Genomic DNA, 17,675 nt, shown 5'->3' on the forward strand with positions numbered 1-17,675 from the left:
AGCTGCCGGCGCCACGGACGACGACCGCCCTTCCCTCCGATCACTGAGGGAAGGAGCGGGCCACCGCCCACGCAGGGGCCAACCCCAACTCGGCACACTCCCCTCCCCAGCCCTGGTGATGAAAATCCTTGAGGCTGAGGGAGGGGCAGAGGCCGCAGCCCAGCTCGCTTTCCCCCACCATCAAACTGGAGGTCACCATCTTGGGTGACCGCCGGCGGAGGGGTGCAGCCGGGCTGCACGATGAAAATCCTTGAAGCCGAACGATGGCTGAAAGGTACCAACTCCCACGGAGTTGCGTTCCTCCAACGATGAGGCGGAAAGACGGCGGGTATCCCCCATCCAGGGGCTTGGAAGGTGGAAAGACACGATGCATAAGGGAGCGCGAAGACATGGTCGCCTTCCAAAGGGGGTCACCCTCCTTTTAAAGGCGACTCACCGTACTTGCGCCCCCAACCGTCGCGGGCTGAGTCTTCTCCAACACACTCCAAGGTCCTCCCCAGCGGCGCGGGGGCTGGGTCCCACACGTCATGCAAACCGGCTCAGAGCAGAAAAAGCCAAACCGCCGTGCGCGGTGCGCACAACCGCCCAGCGGTTACAAGTGACCCTCCACTTTTGCCCAGACCAGCGGGCGAAAGGGGCGGGCAGCCATGCAGGCGGCATGCAACCGCGCCAAGTGGGCGCGCTTCTCCGACTCCCAACACGCCCAGCATGGAGGCCCAGGCCCACGCGTCATGCAACCGGCGCGTCGAATGCTTCGTGCATGCAACTGCACCGCCACTTGCGCCACCACCGCGCCTCCTCGACTGCGGAACCAATACCGCGACTCGAGGCGACCCAGCGCACGACCCAGCAGCGCCAGCCTGACGCGGCGGTCAGTGCGGCCAAAAACGGGCCGGCAGTAATGACGGTGGCAGGCGGGCAGGAGCAGCAGTCACGTCGTCAGCCAAGCTCACGTCCCATCCGGGGAAAGCGAGAGAACCCTCTCTCACGGCGTGAAGACAACGCGCCCGTGTTCCGTTCCTCGAACGGCTCGCGCATGCGCAACGGCCGCCCCGCCAACCACTCGCCCCGTCGCATTAACTCCGCGGCGGGACAGGCGGCGCCTCTGGCAGGAGAAGCGGGCGACGCTTCACCTTCGCCATAATGACCGTGTCAGTAAAGGTACGCCGCGTCGTTCGATTTCGTATCCTTTTCCTTTTTTCCTCTTTCTCTCTCTTGCAACAGGGACCGGGAAAGGGGGATACCCCGAAAAGGATCCTTCCCCGTGAAGGAACCAGGCTCCGAGCCTCCCTACTGATCAGAGGTTCGAAGGCTGGCCCCCCGGAAGGGTTCAACAGCCGCCTCAGATCGCGTGGGCCCTACACCCACTACTGGTCAGAGGTTCGAAGGCCGGTCCCTCGGAAGGGTTCCACGGCCGCCTTAGGCTACTCGGGCTCCGCGCCCATTACTGATCAGGGGTTCAAAGGCTGGCCCCCGAAGGGTTCACAGCCGCCACAGACGCCGAGCGAGGGATGACCATGGGTACGTTCGATACATAACCAAGGCTCGGGCTGCGCTCCCGAGGTACCCTAGGACATTTCCGAGACCAGCGGGAACGATCTTGTAACGGAATCCCATCGGAGGGAGGCATCGAGCCCTCGGACCCCGTCGCCAGGGGACCGGGTCCGGCAGATCACCCGCAGGTACTTTTGGGCGTGCCTCTGGGCCCCTAGCCGACCCCTAACGAACGGGGCACGGACGTCCACTCGGATCACCCGCTTGCAGCTCACCGGAGACACCATGTTCGGCGCCCATCGAGGGCAACATGGCGCTTCCCCCCCCCTCCTCCTTGCGGAAAGGCGACGCAGGGGCGTATACAAAAAAGCTGAGTCTGTCCCTGATCGCCCTCTCGCCCTGTGCAGAGGCTCGGGGGCTGCTCTCGCAAACCCGGCTCCGGCCGAACTGTTGACAGCGTCAACATACCAGCCCGAGAACTTGGGACCCGACCGTACACCCGGGCTGCGGCCAGCTCGCATGAGGGAACAACCAGACCAGCCGAAGCATTACGCGAGGCATTAAGACCTCGAAGGAGTGAAACCACTCCTCCGAGGCCTCGGGGGCTACACCCGGCGGGTGCGCTCGCGCGCACCCACCGGAACAAAACGCAACCGAGAAAGGCTGGTCCCCTTGCAAAAAAGTGCGACGAAAGCCTCCAAGCGAGTGCTAACACTCCCTTCGAGGCTCGGGGGCTACTATCGGGGACCATAATTAGGGGTACCCTCAAGGCTCCTAATTCTCAGATGGTAACCCCCATCAGCATAAAAGCTGCAAAGGCCTGATGGGCGCGATTAAGTCAGGGATCAGTCCATTCGAGGGACTCGATCACGCCTCGCCCGAGCCTAGCCTCGGACAAAGGCAGCCGACCCCGGAGGATTTCCGTCTCGCCCGAGGCCCCCTCCAGCGGCGAACATATTTCCGGCTCGCCCGAGGCCCTGCCTTCGCCAAGAAGCAACCCTGACCAAATCGCCGCACCGACCGACCAAATCGCAGGAGCATTTAATGCAAAGGTGGCCTGACACCTTTATCCTGACGCGCACCCCCCAGCCGGCAGAGCTGATATGACTATCGTCACTTCGCCGCTCCACTGACCGGCCTGACAGAAGGACAGCGCCGCCTGCGCCACTCCGACTGCGGCGCCACTTGACAGAGTGAGACTGACAGGCAGTCAGGCCCTGACGAAGGCACCATAGGAAGCTCCGCTCCGCCCGACCCAGGGCTCGGACTCGGGCTAAGTCCCGGAAGACGGCGAACTCCGCTCCGCCCGACCCAGGGCTCGGACTCGGGCTAAGTCCCGGAAGACGGCGAACTCCGCTCCGCCCGACCCAGGGCTCGGACTCGGGCTAAGTCCCAGAAGACGGCGAACTCCGCTCCGCCCGACCCAGGGCTCAAACTCGGGCTCAGCCCTAGAAGACGACGAACTCCGCTCCTCCCGACCCAGGGCTCGGACTTGGGCTCAGCCCTAGAAGACGACGAACTCCGCTCCGCCCGACCCAAGGCTCGGACTTGGGCTCAGCCCTAGAATACGACGAACTCCGCCTCGCCCGACCTAGGGGCTCGGACTCGACCTCGACCACGGAAGACAGACTCGACCTCGGCTTCGGAGGAGCTTCCACATCGCCCAAACTAGGGCGCAGACCAGCCACGTCAACAGGAGGCGCCATCATCACCGTACCCCGAGCTGACTTGGGCCGCAGGGAACAAGACCGGCGTCCCATCTGGCTCGCTCCGCCAGATAGGCAATGATGGCGCCCCGCATACTCTGTGACGACGGCGGCTCTCAGCCCCCTTACGGAAGCAAGAGGACGTCAGCAAGGACTCAACCGCTCCGGCAGCTGTCCCTCCGCCAGGCTCCATCGCTCCTCCGACGGCCACGACATCACACCAGCTGGGTGCCAAAATCTCTCCGGCTGCCACAACGGCATGTACTTAGGGCGCTAGCTCTCCTCCGCTAGACACGTAGCACTCTGCTACACCCCCCATTGTACACCTGGATCCTCTCCTTACGCCTATAAAAGGAAGGACCAGGGCCCTCTTAGAGAGGGTTGGCCGCGTGGGGACGAGGACGAGACAGGCGCTCGCTTGAAGCCGCTCGCTCCCTCTCCCGTGTGGACGCTTGTAACCCCCTACTGCAAGCGCACCCGACCTGGGCGCGGGACGAACACGAAGGCCGCGGGATTCCCACCTCTCTCACGCCGGTCTCCGGCCGCCTCGCTCTCCCCCCTTCGCGCTCGCCCTCGCGCTCGACCCATCTGGCTGGGGCACGCAGCGACATTCACTCGTCGGCCCAGGGACCCTCGGTCTCGAAACGCCGACAATTATCGACAATTCATTCCGGATTTCTCCAGAATTGCCAAGCCAATGACTGAATTGTTGAAGAAAGGAGTCAAGTATGATTGGAGCCAGAGGTGTGATGATGCCTTTCATGCACTAAGGCAGCATTTGACAACAGCACCAGTGCTAGCTCAACCTGACAACACCAAGCCCTTTGAGGTTTATTGCGATGCTTCCGGTACTGGATTGGGTTGTGTCTTAATGCAAGACAACAGAGTCATTGCTTATGCCTCCCGAGCACTCAGACCCCATGAGCAGAACTACCCCACACATGATCTGGAGTTAGCAGCTGTGGTTCATGCTCTCAAGATATGGAGACATTACTTGATGGGAGCTCACTGTAACATTTACACTGATCATAAGAGTCTCAAATATATCTTCACCCAGGCTGATCTTAATATGAGGCAGAGAAGATGGTTAGAGCTAATCAAGGACTATGATTTGGAGGTGCATTACCATCCTGGCAAAGCCAATGTTGTGGCAGATGCCTTAAGCAGGAAGGCCCAGTGCAATTGTATGAATATGGATGCAAGAATCACCACCCTATGTGACGAATTATGCAAGTTGAAAATAGAAGTCGTTTCCTTCAGTGCCTTGAGTTATATTTCAGTGGAGCCCACCTTACAAGAACAAATAGTCATGGCACAGATTGGTAACAAGGGTGTTCAGGTTATCAAGGAAATGATCGAACAGAAAGCAAAAAAATACAAATGCTTCCGTCAGGACAGTAAAGGAATTCTATGGTTTGGAGACCGACTGGTTGTCCCCAAGAACCCTGAGCTCAGAAAGAAGATATTGGATGAAGCTCACCTTTCAAAATTCTCCATGCACCCCGCCAGTAATAAGATGTATCATGACCACAGATCCTTATACTGGTGGACCAGAATGAAGAGGGAAATTGCTAAGTATATATCCGAATGTGACACCTGCTGGAGAGTCAAGGCCAGTCATTTGAAGGTAGCAGGCACCTTGCAGCCCCTCCCCATACCATCTTGGAAATGGGAGGATATTTACATGGATTTTATCGTGGGATTGCCCAATACCTCCCGGCACCATGATTCTATTTGGGTCATTGTGGATAGGTTGACCAAGACCGCTCATTTCTTGCCAGTGCATACCACCCACAAGACAGAGAAATATGCAGAAATCTATGTTGATCAAGTAGTGCGTTTGCATGGCATTCCGAAGACCATTGTATCTGACAGAGGAACACTATTTGTGGCACGCTTTTGGGAGCAGCTACAAGAATCACTTGGGACCCATGCAATAAGAAGCTCAGCATACCATCCACAGACAGATGGTCAGACAGAAAGAGTGAATCAAATCCTCGAAGACATGTTGCGAGCCTGTGTGCTACACTATGGTAAAAATTGGGACAAGTGTCTTTCTTTGGCAGAGTTCTCCTAAAATAACAGCTACTAGTCCAGTCTAAAGATGGCACCTTTTGAGGCCTTATATGGGAGAAGGTGTAGGACACCGCTCAATTGGACTCAAGCGGGAGAGAGGGAAATATTTGGACCAGACTTGGTACTTGAAGCAGAGGAAAAGGTCAGAGTCATTATGAAAAACCTAGAAGCTGCTCAGGCCCGGCAGAAGAGCTATCATGATAAGAGGAGGGAGCCTCTACAGTTTGAAGTGGGAGATCATCTTTATCTTAAGGTGTCACCCACCAAAGGTGTTCAGAGATTTGGAATCAAGGGCAAGTTAGCTCCTCGCTACATTGGACCCTATGAGATCAAAGCAAATTGTGGACCCATAGCATATCAATTGAAGTTGCCACCCCACATGTCAGCAGTTCATGATGTGTTCCATGTATCCCAACTACGGAAATGTGTCCGCTTACCCACTGAAGTACTACCTGAACCGGAAATTGAGATAGAACCAGAATTGTCCTATCAAGAGCACCCCGTCAAAGTATTGGATCAAAAGGAGAGATCAACGCGGGCAAAGTCAATCAGAATGTATAAGGTTCAGTGGAGTCACCATTCAGTAGAAGAAGCTACCTGGGAGACTGAGGATTTTCTACGTTCTCGCTTCCCCGACTTTCTGCCCAAGGGAGTCGGGACGTAATCCAAAAACCTCACCCCCACCTGCCCTTTGAATCTAAATATAAGAAAAACTTAGATATTAAAAGTAGTGTAAGCTTTGAAAATGACTCAAAAAGGACTTCCTATTGAAGTCGCAAAGAGAATGACATTCGAAGAGCAGTTAACTAGAGAAACTTGGATAAAGGAAGGAACAACACACCAGCACACCTTCATGGCACCCCTCCAAAAAACTCTACCTAAAATCTTGGGACAAGATTCCTTTAAGGGGGGAGGGCTGTAACACCTCAGGTGTTACTTAGAGTTTTCACTCAAGGCTACACAAGTCATGCTCATCATCACATGTGGTTTAACTGGAGCAAAGTACACCAAACTTGGAACTCAAGATCCTAAGTAAGTGCAACCCATCTTAGATGTCATGCCTTAACTTATCATGCACATATAATGGGGAGAATTGCCCAAACCCTAATTCAAACCCCTTTGGACAAGTGGAGCACTAGAAGTAAGTATGATCAAAAGGCTATGAAAACCACATGATCATGACTTGGGCCAATTATAAAAGTTGTAGTACACTTAATACCCTACAAATGATAGTAAGAAAGTGACCCCAAAAAGATTTCAGAAAAAACCCCAAAAGGTTCACCAAAGAGTTGAGCATAAAAGGAAAACCAGAATTTTCTAAGTCCAAAAACCAAACCTTTTGCAAAGATCAAACATGTTCACCTTAATCCCAAACTCAAAACCACTTGGCCCAATTGACAAAGTGGCGCCAAAATACCTCTAGAACACCCTGGGAAAGTTTGAACCCAACCCTAAGTCGTTTGACACGACTTGGCATAGCTTTTGTCTCGGTTTGGACAGCTAGGACAAAGGCAACTTCTCACACCTATATCTCCCTACCCCGACCGTATCCTTGCTTGGGACTCAAATCAAAAAGGTAGGATTTGGTGCAGGGAAGAGACCGTACACGAGTGTTTTGCCAAGATATACACGCTAAGGTGCTCCAATTGGTCGTTGAACCATGGCAGAAGCAAACACACACGTGTTCGACGCGGGCTGACACTCAGGGGCGCGCTTAGAGCACGCCCGTGCGTGAACCCCCGCGCGCCCGTGGCCGCCCCGTGACCGCGCCCGCGCCACGACTATAAAGCCCGCCCCAGTGCCCGGCTATCTTCCCCGTTGCATCCTCTATCCCGCGCCAAACTCCCCGGAGCTCACCCATAGCTCCGGTGACCTCTCCGCGACCCGCCAGAGCCGCCCGAGGGCAACCACCGTGGCCGAACCATTTCCCACCCTCCTCCGCTCGATCCAAGCCCCTAGGTAGCTCCCCTGGGAGGCCGTGAAGCTTGCCAGAGCTTGAACCGAGGACCCCCGCCACCGGAATAGCGCAATCGTGCTCGCCGGAGTTCGGAGCCCCGCCGGCGCACGTGGACTGGGTGAGTCTCTGCGCCATTTTCCAATTCGCTGCTCGCATGGTCTCTACGTCACCCTGTGGAGCTCCCCGTGCCATTGGATTGATCGGAATCGCCGTGATTAGGCCGGAACACTCGCCGCCGACGAGTTCACTCGCCTGCGCACGTGGACCGGCCGATTCCGACCACCACCGCCGTCGAGTCGTACCTCGCTGTGACCGCCAGGACCTCCCGGAGCCAACCCCGCCCCTTGCCAGATCTCTTTCGCCGCCAGTATGGCGCACCGCCCTTTTTCCTTCCGTGATTACTATTTTCATAAGGGGAGGGACCTCGGGGTAGAAGAAGAAAAGGCCAGGGGGTTCTGTGCGCTTTCAGCGACTCAAGGGAACAGTGGCGTAGGGGATTTAAATGCAACCAGAACTTGAAAAATTCATAACTTCAGTTTGGTTCATCCAAATCAAGTCAAACCAATTTTGTCAGATCTTAAATAATATAAACTACTTAGGAAAAATATAAAACCCCTAAGTGTTGCAGAAAACTTTAAAGTTATGATTTAATTGATTATCTGGTCAAAAGCTAAGGAAAAATAGCTACACTATTAGACTGGGGTAAAGAAAATTCAGAGAAGTACTTAATCACTTCCTATCCTGTTTAAAAATAATAAACCCCTCTGTACACCAAATTAAGGTAAAGTTTGCCATTTAACTCATTTTTAGCCTAAAGTTAGAGAAAATATAAAAGGTAGTTTAAAATAAGAACCAGGGAGCACCCACATTTTTGTTGGCTCCCTTATTCAGTGTAGTTCACTAGAAAAATTTATTATAGCTTTGTTTAGTACAAAAGAAAGGAGATACCTTTTAATTTAGAAAAATAAGGAAAACTTAGAAAAACCCTAGAAAATAACCCTGAGGAGAAAACACCCCAAACCTTGGGATAACTAATGTTTTCTTATTGTAAACATAGAAAAATTATGAGTTTTGTTGTTTGATATTTTTCAAATAACAAGTTAGTTATAAGTATCTTTTTAGCATTAAACTTTAGAAAATGATAACTAAATAACCACTAAGTAACCTTCTGTGATTTTTGGCACAGAAGCATGTTATTATCTATAGATACCAGCAAAAATGACTCTTAGTACAGAACCCACACATAGTTAAGAGTTGTAGTGCAAAGTGACCCCTTTGCCGCAACTTTTGTTATTTTTGTCCAGGGCATATTCTATTTATTCTGGACCTCAAATTTATAGGACAGACTACAGTGATAAATAGTAACCCACTGTAATTTTTACAGATTTTTTGGAAAAAGTTAAATTACTGTTGTAGTTCAAACCCACACTAAAATTCATAAATAGAAAATGAAAAGGGGATTTAATAGTGGAGACTAATGTTACCCTAACCAAACCAGCAAAACCCCTTGAGTGCCTACTAAAGCATTTAAGAGGCAATCCAAGTCTTAATCCATTATGCTTAGGCAAAATCTCAAACCTAAATTGGTAAGCATAAACCACTAAGAGCCTCTTATGGCAAGGAAACCCTAAGTTATTAACTAACTTGGTTTTTCTTCACTAGGCATAATTATTAATAAATTTTACATATCATAGCATGCATATATTTTATTCATTGCATCTGATAGATTGTAACCTCGCGGACGGAGAATACATCCTCGTGCTGGAGCAAGGAGTTGCTTAGGAGGTAGCCCCGGATCCAGCACCAGAGCCTGCCCCAGAGGATCTGCCTGCCCCAGCTTTGGAAGGCAAGCCTCTGTTTATGCATAACCAGTTCTATATATTATTTTACTGAACTTAATGATTGTAGGCTTGTATTGTGCACTTAAATGTAGGAGTTGTCTGAAACCCTAGTTGCATTACCTCAGGATTTCCTTTGAGATGGATACTAGTATGCTAGGTCGAGTAGCTGCTTTGCTAATTAGGGATCTCGGTAGAAGTCGAGTGATTTTTTTCTAGCACTCGCGCGAGGTCAGGAAATTGGTTGTATCCACTTTCATATCATACTGGTGTTTGTCTGTGGACACGGATCCATGAGGATGCATGGTCTACGAGATGAAATTGGAATAAGGATTAACGTGCGGATACCTGTGTCAAGCGTTTGAACGTACTAAGCACATGCCGAGAAATATGGTAAATCGGTAAGCCTAGTACCTGATTGAACCTGGCAGTAGACTTTGCCCCTCACGCGACCTGAGACGTGGTCTCCCATTCCGGTTATGGTGGGTACAAGTGCGGTCACTGCACGACGGCAGTCGGGGTCAGTGAGGCATTGTACGCCAAGGCGGTGAGCCCTGATCTGCTGACGGGGAATCGATGGGGACGGTTGATGTGTGTGGGGACAGAGTGCCTCGCCATGTCGTGTGTTTAGGTTTACCTTGCAAGGATAAAACTCGATTCAAATCGTCTACTTCTCGCAGCTAATGAGACTGCTTGATCCATTATACTGCATTGAGTAACAAGTGAAAATGTGATGATTTGGCAAAAGATATTGATTGCTAAATTGCTTGATACCATGAATGAGTAGATAGTACACATTTAGTCTTAAGAGAGTCACACTAAAACTTGACAAAGCTAAAACTTGATTTTTAGACTCTGCTAGTGCTTTTGGCAACCAAACCCCTCAGCCAAACAGCTGCATGTCTAGAGGTAGAGGAGTAGACTCCTCACACCGGGTAAGTCTAGCTGAGTATTAGCATACTCAGCCTTGCTAGTGGCATAATTTTACAGGTTCTCTGGAGGACATGGTTGCTGGAGTGACTTGGTCGTCCATCTTGCCACCGGGCTGGACAGTCGAGTGGGACCCTACCTCGGCTGAGGAGGAGCATGAGGAGTGATGGGACAGGCTTCCCCATCTCTCTGTTTATTTATCGTTAGTTTTATTCCGCTGCATTCCGAACAATGATGACTACTTTTGCTAAAACTCCGATGATAATGTAATAAATTTAATACTCCTCAATGTATGGTTTTATGCTTTATTGTATTTGCTCTGTGGCTCACCATCGAGTGAGTACGTGGTACTTGATCCTGTTAGTGGCCTCGTCGGACTAGATCCGAGGGACTGACGTGTTATTCCCATTTAAGTGTGGTCTAGCCTCTAAGGCGGGACTTAGGCACTTAAGTTGAAATAATTCGGGCGGTTCCGCCACCACTTATCCAAAAAGTTTGGTGATTTTTGGATCATTAAATAATTCCTAAAATTTCAGAGGTATAGGTTTAAGCTCTTTTAAATACTAATTAATTCCTTATTTGGGCTAAAAATCCAAGAACTATTTTTATTAAATACTAGAGAAATCTAGGAGTCCAACAAAATTAGTCTCATATTTTTATCATTTTTCTATAATTTTCTATGGATTTCCTAAGTCTGGCAGAAAAAGAAAAATGAAAAGCATATACAGTATCGGGCTCAATTTAGCCCGAGCCGGCCCAAGACATGCGGAAATGCGCCCGCGTGAGCGCCCGCGGTGTCCATTTTGCACAGAGATCCCTGGTCGTTTGAAAGACCCATAAAGAGTCTTGCGCACTATTTACTTGTGTCACTGACATTTACACCGAGACCCTTACTTTTCTTTTTCTTTACAACGCCGGGTCCACGACGGTGGACAACGACAAGCTGAGCTCCGGTGAGCCAAGACCGGCCGGAAAACACAATGACTAGGGTTTCAGTGTGGCTGACACCCAATTCTACCCCTAACGACCCTTTCCCTCAATCAATTGCAAGGTTCTAGTTCCTAATTTCTCTGCCCACGGTGAAAGCGCGATCAACAGACAAACTGAGGTGTTCCTGGTGATTGTGGCAGAACCTCCCAAGTTATTAGGCCCACATGCACCTGTCATTGTCTCAAAGACCTCAGACGGCTATGCATGTGCACCAGATAACTTAACAGGATCTGTCCGAGTGCCCCAAGGACCTCGGATAAACCACTTACAACCAGGACCATAGGATAAAATAAACACAAATCACATACCAACATTTTGCAGCGGAAATCTTATTACCAAATTTTACAAGTTACATCAATTTTTATGATGTACATGATCGGAGTGATTACAAAAAGTGATTCAAAGAAGTAACTTTGAACTGTTATAGATTATTGGTAGTTTTGAAATATATGCTAGCTTAAGGGACCATCCTCAATAAGAAGTATAGAAGGGTTACTTAGACTTACAAGAAGGCCGAGCCCACCGGCACTTAACACCATCAATAGCAGCACAAAGTTATGACCTAAAAAACAATAGGGAATAAAACCCTGAGTACGGAATTACTCAGCAAGACTTACCCGACTAAAGAAAAGACTCTCAAGGGTATGCTGGCTAGAGGGATTCAAGGTTTGGCTTATCAAGAATCAAAGTCTTTGTTTTGCAGAAAAGCTTACTATGAGTGGATCCTTAAAATCCATTTTTACTTGTCAGGTTAAGTAAAGTTACCTGCATCTAAAGTTCTTTCTATCCTAGTTCAAGCACATGGCCTACACTAGCCATCTTTTCATCATCCCTTTAGTTCACTGGATTTCTACGTGTAGGGCAGTGACCAAGTCTTCATATCCGAGAAGTAACGGCGATCCGAATCGATTAATACCCAGATGGGGATCTCCAATCACACGACATATGTAGCACTTAACCCTTGCATATGTCAACTCACCACTGGGGTTCTTAAGACCAGATCAGGTTCACGGCAACCGAGAGCACAGATACACCACCATCTAGCCTCTTGCCACGGAGGGCACACGCTACTCTCGCCATCTCTCCACTCACATTGCATGTTATCTTATTCTGGTATTAGTCTGCCCGAGGCAAAGCTTACCCATGATGAGGCATGTGACTAGTTAAAAGGTCCACGATCAGCAAGCCTACATCGACAAAGTCCTTAATCGACTCAGACGGAGACACTACACCGAGACTCCCTTCTCGTGCAAGTCAACCGCCCGGTCTCAGCTTTATTATTTTCAACCCAAAGTTTGGTACCTGGCAGAGGTACATCTTATCCGATGTTGAACCCATCACGGCCGTGATGGATCCACCATCAAGTTTTATTTTCGAAAACATTCCCACCCACTGAAGCATCACTTTTGTTTTAAAACAAAACATTTTTGTTTGCTAAAGCAAGGCTAAGCATCATAAAAATCCTTTTTATAAAAGGGTGTCAAGGAAGGGTAATCAATTTTTCAAGGAAGGAAATGCATCAATGGTTTAGCACACAACTCCTATCACCTAATGCATCAAACAAGGTGATAAATATTTTAAAACATCAAGGAGGTGGCAAATGCACCGGGGCTTGCCTGGGTAACACTAGGTTAGTGTTGTTAGACGACGACCAATTGATGATCATCCTTGTCCTAGCACTTGATCAGGCAGGTTCGTCCATCAGCATCACCATGCGGAGTAGCCCGCGCTTGGGGTCGACTTGGCTTGCCTTCCACATCACGCGATTATTTATCGTACCTCATGAGATACACGATGCACATGTATGAGCACGAGTATAAAGAGTATAAGATAGATATCTACACCGAAGAGAATGAAACACTCATAACAAAACATTAAGCAAATACTAGCTAGCGATGTACAACTAATTATAATAATTACGCCTTTCTAGCCTATTCGGAGGTAGCGCATACATCGCAATACAATAAAATATACACACGCTCTACTTTCTTTTATGATTTATTGACAGATTCATATTACTACATATATTTTTACCTAGTCAACATATTTTATACAATATACCATTACACCAATCACTAGGTAAGAAAATCATCGATCATATCCTACTTCAACATTATCAATCACAAACAGAGATGACACTAACTACTAGCACACGACATCGACTTTACTTACGTGTATTGAACACCATTAGCATCGACAGAGTTATCGAAAATAGCATAAAATTCTAAATTTAACCTACGCGTCACTAAAATATTATGCTCTGCAAAATAGAACTATTTCAAATATACTCTGCAACTAAACTCCTCGAAGCATCTCTCGCATCACTGGTATTTCTAACTTAATTTTATACGCCATTATAATATAAAAATAAAACAAAGGAAGGGAGATCCTTCCAAAGACGCTTCGGAGTATCAACAACAGGTACGATTACCGATTTAAAAGTCGTCACACAATGTGTCTATGCTACAAGGGGATTGAGGAGTAGGGCGAGCTCGACAGCCACGGGCGAGCGCAGAGGCGAGCCAGAGAGCTCAGCGCACAGGAAGTCGACGCGCGCAGCAGGGGCGAGCTCAAGGAGCAGGAGCGCCACGCAGGAGAACAGGCCGGGCGCTGCGAGCAGAGAGGAAGAAGCACGGGGAAGAGACCTCGGTAGGGTGCGCCGAGCAGCAGGCGCGCGCAGCGAGCTGGAGCTCAAGGAACGCGCGGCTGGGGAGGAAGGGGAGCTCGATAGAAGCGCCGGGCGCCATAGGAGAGGCCGAGCCGGCGTTGGGGCGAGCTAGCAGAAGAAGTCTGCGTGCAGGGGAGCAGAGAACCGCGCGCGCATCAGGTAGCTGGGCAGCAGAGCGCGACGAGGAGGAGGAAGGAGGAGCGCGCGGTGGATCGCCGCGGCATGGGTGAGCAGAGCCGGGCGCCATGGGAGCTTGGAGGAGGGAGACCACAGCGCGCAGGGGAAGAGGAGCAGAGGAACAAGAGCTTGGGGAAAAGGGAATCAGCGAGCAGTAGAGAGGAAAGAGCGGCCGAGCTCCCGAACTGGAGCACCAGGGAGATCCGAGCAGAGAGGGGCGCGACACCAGGGACCTCCGAGCAGGGGCGCCGCGGCACTGGAGCCTTGGGCACCGAGCGCTGAGGGGAGAAAGTGGAGGAGCGGCTAGAGAAGCCTGCACCGCGTGGGAGATAAGGCAGCCGGTGAAGAAGAAATATCAGGGATGAAGAGCGGCGATAGGGATAGAGATCGGCTGTGGGACATTTTCTTTCTTTTTTTAATTTCTTTAAAGAATTTTGTAGATATTTTTGGGATTCTGATTTTTAGCGCTGTACACTGGGTCAATACGCTATTCAACTACGCATCCGATTCCCCGAATCTCGAAACGGAAATCCAAGGACTAACGATTTAATTTGGCGAATTCTCTGAACTCGGACAAAATCGTACTGTTAATTCACTTTTGAAGATTTAGACCGAAGCGAGAAGCAATGGACTGAATTAAACAGATTTTAGCTTCGATAATTTATTCTGTGTGATTCGACTAATATTAGCCGAAACCATATCGGCTAATGCACACATGATTTCGTCACCAAAACAGCGTGCTGAGGTATGAATGGAATCATAACCTCGCGCACGATTTTTCTCGGATAATACGCGATTCGGATTATTTTGCCCCGAATTTTTTTGGTCGTCAAGTTCAAACTAATTTGCCTGGGATAAATCACCCAGTGGGTCGAGCTTCCGAATTCGTATTCGCGTGAGCGATGAATTTTAAATAATCATCGGACGCACCGATTTTCGGGACAACTATGTTCCGAACATCACGAAAATTTAGGAAGAGCCCTGTCGGGTGCCGTAATTAGGGATACCCCCAATGGTCCTTAATCCGGCTAGAAAGCATCTTCAGAACAAACCATACGCGGCTGATAAAGCGCGGTTCAAGTCAAGGCCACGCCTACCAAGGGACGCGACCTCATCCGAGCCCAGCCTCGGGCGGGAACAGTAGTCCCGGACGGATTCACGCCTCGCCTGAGGGTCCCCTCAGGCAATGAGCGCACCCTCGGCTCGCATGAAGCCTAGCTGGGGCAGACTTTGTCGTGCAGCAACCTTGGCCAAATCGCCTTACCAGCCGAGCGTATCGCATGCACATTTAATGCGGGGATCGTCTGACACCTTATCCTGACACGCGTGCCTCAGTCGGCAAGGTCGAAGTGACCACAGTCACTTCGCCCCTTTACTGACCGATCTGACAGGAAAACAGCGCCGTTCGCCCCACTCCGGCTACTGTGCCAACCACCAGGATAAAACTAAGTCACGATCTCCCACGAGTTTGGCCTCGGGCGCAACAAGGATCTCCGCCTCGCCCGACCTCAGGCCTCGGCCTCCGCCTCGGTCTCGGAAGAAGATCTCCGCCTCGCCCGACCCCAGGCCTCGGCCTCGATCTCGGCCTCGGGAGGAGTCACAACCCTGCCCGAGCCCAGCCTCGGCCTCAGGGGAAGTCTCCGCCTCGCCCGACCTGGGCCTCGGACCGACTACGCTACAGGGGAGGCATCATTACCCTATTCCTAGCTAGCTGCCTCAGGCTATGAAGGAACAAGACCGGTGTCCCATCTAAGTTTACTCCGGTAACAGGTAATGATGGTTCCCCGCGTGCGCCCATGACGTCGGATTGCTCTCAACCTCCTACGGAAGCAAGACAACGTCAGCAGGATCCATGCCACGCCGACAACTGTGCTTCTACAGGGCTCGATACACTTCTACGACGGCCACGTTAGCTCGTGTACAGGGCTCAAGGCGCTTCTCTGACGGCCACGTTAGCTCACAGCTACACCCATTGTATAGCTGGGCATCTCCTTGTATCTATAAAAGGGGATGTCTAGGGCCTTCCTAAGGCACGTCGCGACGTCGTGAACACAGGTGGCTGACACACATTCACGGGGCGGACACACGTTGCAACACCCACAACGTTGGTCGCTCTCGCCCTCGTGCGACGCTTGTAACCCCTACTACAAGAACCCCGGTGCGAGATAACATAAGCCTCATTTCCCTCTTGTGTTCCATCTTGCATCAACCCATCTGGACGGAGCAACAAATTTACTAGTCGGTTGATGGTCCTCACGGGTCCGAAACGCCGACAGTTGGCACGCCAGGTAGGGGCTCGCTGCGTGTTAACGAACACTTTCCCGTTGAGTTCCAGATGGGTAGCCTCCATCAGCCTCTTCAGCCGGGGACGCTGCTCCGCTTCGGGAGTCTCGAGTTCATGTCCCTTGACGGCAGATACGACATGGTACTCCTCCCCCCGAAGCGAGACAGCAACAACGACAGTCGGCTCGCCCGGCAACGGCGAACTCGACGACGACTTCCCACCATGGCAGAAGAGGAACACTCGGGTTTGCCCTGCCACCCCCTCGCTGGAGGAGGGGGAGACGGGGCAACCGTGGCCATGCAGGAGGCGGCACCTCGTCGGCTGTCGGGCCAGAGCGAGTCGACGACGCCAGCACCCCTGCGGGGGCCATGTCGTGTGTTGCCCTCGCACCTGAGACAGCGACGGGTGTCACTTCCCCACAACGTGCCAACCCCAAGCAGACTGACGACGCCAGCACCCTCGCAAAGGACCTGCTGGGCGTTAGGCTCGTACCTGAGATAACGGTGCAGTCCGTCCCTGACGCGACCTTGCCACCGTCCATCGACCAAGAGGTACTGTTTGTTTTCCACCCTGTCCCTTTTAGATTCAGCCTCGATCCACCAAGCGACCCCACTTCGGTGAGCGCTTTCGCAATGGCATACCCTGACTATCCAGGGTATCCTATGCTGTCATCTTGGGACCGACTGACGGCCGTCTCAACCTCCGGACCTGCGGGTTCCGAGGAAGACAATGACTCCGACTTCGGTTGGGATTTCTCCGGACTTAGTGATCCTAGTGCCATGCGAGACTTCATGTCCGCATGTGACTACTGCCTCTCCGGCTGCTCTGACGATGGCCATAGCCTCAGCGACGTGGGTTGCGACCCCAGTCGCGAGTGTTTCCACATCGATCAGGGGGATCACGGCAAGGACAACCACCTCGGCATGCCGCAAGATGACAATGCCCCTGTGCCCGCGTCTCGCGTTGACATCCCGCGGGAACTAGCTGTGGTCCCAGTCACTGCGGGGGGTCAGGACACATGGCTCGAGCAATTCTGCGAGATGCAGGCCAAGCTCGACGAAGAAGCGGGGCGGCTTGTGCAGCTCCGACCAAACATCGAGCAGGAGTGGGCAGGCCGAGCACTTGCCGGAGGAGCGCCTCATCAGGCCCAAGACATCCAGCGCCGAGTCGTTGACGATGCCAGGGCAAGGCTGCCCCCGGCCTTCAGTGGGGCCGGCCAGAATCTAGCTGCAGCAGCAATGCTACTCCGCATGATGCCGGAGCCATCCACCACCAAGGGGCGGCGTATCCAGGGCGAACTCAAGGGTCTCCTGGAAAACGCAGCGGTCCGACGAGCCGAGAGCACTGCCTCCCGAAGGCAAGCGTGCCCCTCAGAGCATCGCGCAACATTCTCCCGACTTATGCGGGAGGCCTCGATCCGCACCGGGCGCGCACGGGATGGGGCGCCTGCAGCCCCGGATCGCCTCGGCGACGAGCACCACCACCACGACCGTCGAGCTCGCCTCGATGAGAAGGTGCACCGAGGCTACCACCCCAGGCGCGAAGGACGCTACGA

Source organism: Zea mays, chromosome 1, assembly GCF_902167145.1.
Source record: "Zea mays cultivar B73 chromosome 1, Zm-B73-REFERENCE-NAM-5.0, whole genome shotgun sequence".
NCBI classification, from domain to species: Eukaryota; Viridiplantae; Streptophyta; class Magnoliopsida; order Poales; family Poaceae; genus Zea; species Zea mays.